The sequence below is a fragment of the Schistocerca nitens genome, chromosome 5 (genome assembly GCF_023898315.1).
Source record: "Schistocerca nitens isolate TAMUIC-IGC-003100 chromosome 5, iqSchNite1.1, whole genome shotgun sequence".
Classification (NCBI taxonomy): domain Eukaryota; kingdom Metazoa; phylum Arthropoda; class Insecta; order Orthoptera; family Acrididae; genus Schistocerca; species Schistocerca nitens.
In genome coordinates, this window is record NC_064618.1 from 401,630,231 (window position 1) to 401,634,944 (window position 4,714).

A 4,714-nucleotide genomic window follows, 5' to 3' on the forward strand; every position below is an offset into this window, starting at 1 on the left:
TTTCCTCGCCGATTCTTCTGAGAACCTCCTCATTCCTTACCTTATCAGTCCATCTCATTTTCATCGTTCTTCTGTGGCACTACATCTCAAATGCTTCGATTATCTTCTGTTCCAGTTTTCCCACAGTCCATGTTTCAGTACCATACGATGCTGTACCACAAACGTACATTCTCAGAAATTACTTCCTCAAATTAAGGCCTATATTTTACCAGTGCTAGTCTGCTTTTGATGTTCTCCTTGCTCCGTCCGTCATGGATTATTTTGCTGCCTTGGTAGCAGAATTCTTCAACTTCATCCACTTCGTAACCACGAATCCTGATGTTAAGCTTCTCGTTGTTTTCGTTTCTGCTACTTCTTATTACTTTCGTCGTTCTTCGATTTACTCTCAATCCTTATTTTGTGTTCATTACACTGTTCATTCCATTTAGCAGATCCTGCACTTCTTATTCACTTCCACTCAGGATAGAAGTGTGATCAGCGAATCTTATCATTCATCTCCTTTGATCTTGAATTTTAATGTCACAGTCGAACCTTTATTTTATTTACGTCATTATTTCTTCGGTGTACAGATTGAACAGTAGGGGCGAAAGCTGCATCCCTGTCTTATGCCCTTTTTAATCCGAGCACTTCCATCTTGGTCTTGTACTCTTATTGTTTCCTCTTGCCTCTTGTACGTACTGAATAATACCCCTCTTTCCCTCTAGCTTACCCCTGTTTTTCTCAGAATTTCAAATATCTAGCACCATTTTACATTGTCGAACACTTTCTCCAAGTCGATAAATTGTACGAATGTGTATTGCTTTATTCTTTAGTCTTGCTTCCATTATCAACAGTACCGTCAGAACTACCTCTCTGGTTCCTATACCTTTTCTAAAGTCAAAGCCATCGTCATCTAACACATTCTAAATTTTCTTTTCCGTTCTGCTGTATACTATTCTAGTCAGCAACTTGGACGCATGAGCTTTGAAGCTGATTATGCGTTATTCTCGTACTTCTCAGCTCTTGCTATCTTCGGAACTGCGTGGATGATGTTTCCCCAAAAGTTAGATACTTTATCACCAGACTCATTTATTCTACACACCAACATGAATAGTTGTTTGGTTGCCACTTCCCCCAATGATTTTAGAAATTCGGACCTCATGTTATCCATTCCGTCTGCCTTATTTGACCTTAAGACCTCCAAAGCTCTTTTAAATTCTGATTCTAATACTGGATCCCCTTGCAGAGGCCTTCAATGTTCTCTTTCCACCTATCGTCTCTCTCTTCTGCATTTAGCAGTGGAATTCCCGTTGTAATCTTAACGCTACCAGCCTTGCTTTAGTTTAAGACAATACGGAGTACAACGAACAACTTAAAGGGCCTCATGTTTTCAAAGCCTACATAAACATATTACCGTACTGCAAACAACCTATTTAACTGAAATTTCCTGGCAGATTCTGGAAACCTTTTTAATTCTTCTTTTCGTAATACCTTATAATCCGTTCCTCGAGGTCCACTGCTAGATAAAGATTTTCGTCAGACTCCTCCCTGCTTTACGCTCTCGAATCATATGGATCAGTTGCTGCTCCTGTCACATTTACTGCTGTCGTGTATCCACCTTCCATTCCGTCGTCTTCTGTGTCTTTGCTAACCTCTTGGAACCGATCAAAGTACACTGCTGACTGCGGAAACTGCAACACCAGTACACACTCCGTCTTCAGGCCACAAGTGGCCCATCGGGACCATTCGATCGCCGTGTCATCCTCAGTTGAGGATGCAGATAGGAGGGGCGTGTGGTCAGCACACCGCTCTCCCGGTCGTTATGACGGTTTTCTTTGACCGGAGCCGCTACTATTCGGTCGAGTAGCTCCTCAATTGGCATCACGAGGCTGAGTCCACCCCGAAAAATGGCAACAGCGCATGGCGGCTGGGTGGTCACCCATCCCAGTGCCGACCACGCCCGACAGCGCTTAACTTCGGTGATCTCACGGGAACCGGTGTATCCACTGCGGCAAGGCCGTTTCCGATGCAACACCAGTAAGAACAGAAAATTAAATTTTTCTTACTGTGTGTGTAGGAGGAATAAAACATGTTTAAAACATTCTCGGACTTCTTGCTGCGTCAGTTCAGGATAAAACCTCAAGCTTACGACGATTACCTCCATCGTCTTCGTCAGCAGCAACTGACTGCCAAAACTGCTGCTGTGGTAGCCTTATATAGACCAAAGACAGCTTCCGATTGGTCGGTAATTACGTCACGCTGTTGCAGATGGTGTCAACGACTGCGCTGTTGGCGTGGGGGTCGGCAAATAGATCTGATACGTCGTCATCCCAATCCTCATCTTCCCCAAAACCTAAGAAGAGCAAGGAGATGCTACTCCCTGTTAAGGACAGTTTCGGTCTCACGATATCTGTTATTTTCAACATCTCTTGTGAATACGGAAGCAATTACATCTTTCAGTCCATCCGCACCGTTTCCGACCGCTGTGCACAACATCAACGCCATATTAAAATTCGAGAACTGGAGAAATCTGCAGGTACTGAATACAATCTCACAAACAAACATGAAATACTGTTTGGCGAAAGAAACATTTTGTACCAGGTTCCCAAATACTGGGGCTTTTTAACTAAAGAGGCTGTAGAAATAATAATGCGCGAGAAAATATTCAATCGTGACGGCGGTTATAATAGCGGTGCATGGAAGCGAGCTCTTGATGCAGAGAAGAGCCAGATATATTTATTGCGACGTTTACGTTACGGCGGCAGCAGTGTCGCTACCAGTGCAGACGCAGACGCCATCTGCTACAGCAGGACGTAATTACTGATCAAGCAGAAGCCGTCTTTGGGCTATCTAAGGCCACCTCAGCAACAGTGTTTACAGTTGCTCATCGCGAAGACGATGGAGGTAAACGTTTTTTTTTTTTTCTTTATTGTGATTTCATTCCCCTGCCCCATATCGGCAGGGGTGGGCTGTCAGCGGCACAATCCGCCGCTCTTCAGCCGAGAGACACGACAACTAAAACAAGAATAAAATGATATATACATAAGGAGATAAAAAAGGGGAGCATAAAACAGAGTAAGGGGAGAAAATGGAGGTAAAAAGACATGGACATGTAGACGTTCATGGGGGACAGTTAAAAAAAGTCACCAGAAAGTTAAAAAACACAGTTGGCGATTCTTGAAACACAGAGAAGACACTGAATGCGAATGCACAGGTTAAAAGTTGGCCACAGTATTAAAAACACTCCGAAAGAACACACTTAAAACCCACTTCGAGCACACACGACGAAGAGTAAAACTACCAGGTGGGACCCGCCGAGGGAAAGTTCAGACAGGATGGAAAAGGAGGGGAGAGCATGGGGCAGCTGAGGAAGTGGCGGGATGAAGAGAGGAGGGGCAACCATGGGTTCACGAAGAGGCAGGAGACACGTGGGGCGGGAGAGGAAAAGGGAAGACAGGGCAGGAGGGAGCGCAGAGACACTGAAAGGAGGCACAAGAGATGGAGGGGGAGTGGGGTAAACGTCGAAAGCTCGAGGTTTTACTCGGAATTGATGCGACAAGCAGTCCGAGAGTGCTTTATACAACAGGGAAGTTCTTAGGACGAAGACCTGATTAAATTAGTAGGTGATGAGTGTACAGGATGTGAAATTTAGTACTTTAGGGATCTGGCCCTACAGTCGTCAGGATCGAGCTGAGCGGTGATGCGGATTTGTTTACACTCAAGATCGCCAGGGAACATTATTCACAGCGGTACATTTGTTATTCAGGAATACAGGCGCTGGCAGCTCAGTCGGGCTCGCAGTGCACGGACGCTGTCAGCAATAGCAGGCAAGAGTGCGGCCCTCCACCAACCTCTGCTTCCACTAAGTGGCCACCAAGCCAAAAGTATTTCTCACCCTTGGCAAAAAGAATGGCTCATGTGACAGCCGTTACGTCATGCCCGGTCGGTGCTCATCAGGCGTCGAAGCTGGCGTGACCCAGTGTGGATGCCAGAGGACAGCAGTTCACTGAACTAATCTGCAAAGTGCTCTCATTGACGTCGAAGACAGGCGCCCAGGAGACTTGTCTTCCAACCAGACCTGAAGTAAGCCCTGTCGTGTAGACGAGGTGGCCTCCAGGAAGGAGACAGAGTCACATAGCAAGGTGTCAGCTGTGGTAATGGGGCGAGCAGCAGCAGTGACTCCCACTCACAATGAAGGATGGCGGACAACTTCCTGGTCCCACTGTCAAGCATCCCGCAGGTTGATGGCGATCTCTGCATTCCATCAGTGACGACCTAGAAGTTGACACTGCAACGTGCAGCAGACGCAGAGTACCTCCAGCGAGAATTGCAACTCCGTACAAGATCGTAGATGATTAGGAGAGCAAAGGATCGACTGACATAGTCTACCCTAAATCATAGGACAGCTGCAGTTGAGATCGTTGAATGACAAAGACGTCGTATTTACGCAGGCGTTTTCTGTGCTGCGGTGGGGTTGCAATGATATCATCTGTAATAGATTTCTCTTGCGATTGGACATTCTTTTCTGACGCATGAGTGACTGAAAATTAACTGTTGGGTTATAACTGGACTTTTCTGTGAGACTGTCCTCTATGAGAACTATGACGGCATCTGTCTGTTGCCATGGTGCCATTCATTGTCCTTCGTTTGCAGACTTGAGTGCTTGGCCGGTCTCACTTGAGACAAGCGCTTCCACGTTTTGCTCACCATTTGCCCCTGCTGGCAGTTTCCTGGT

At 46.1% G+C, this 4,714-nt stretch overlaps 1 pseudogene; it reads right to left on the reverse strand.

Moving 5' to 3' along the window:
• Window positions 1-1,887: 1,887 nt before the first annotated feature.
• Window positions 1,888-2,004, reverse strand: LOC126261462 (5S ribosomal RNA; annotated as a pseudogene).
• Between the last annotated feature and the right edge of the window lie 2,710 nt (window positions 2,005-4,714).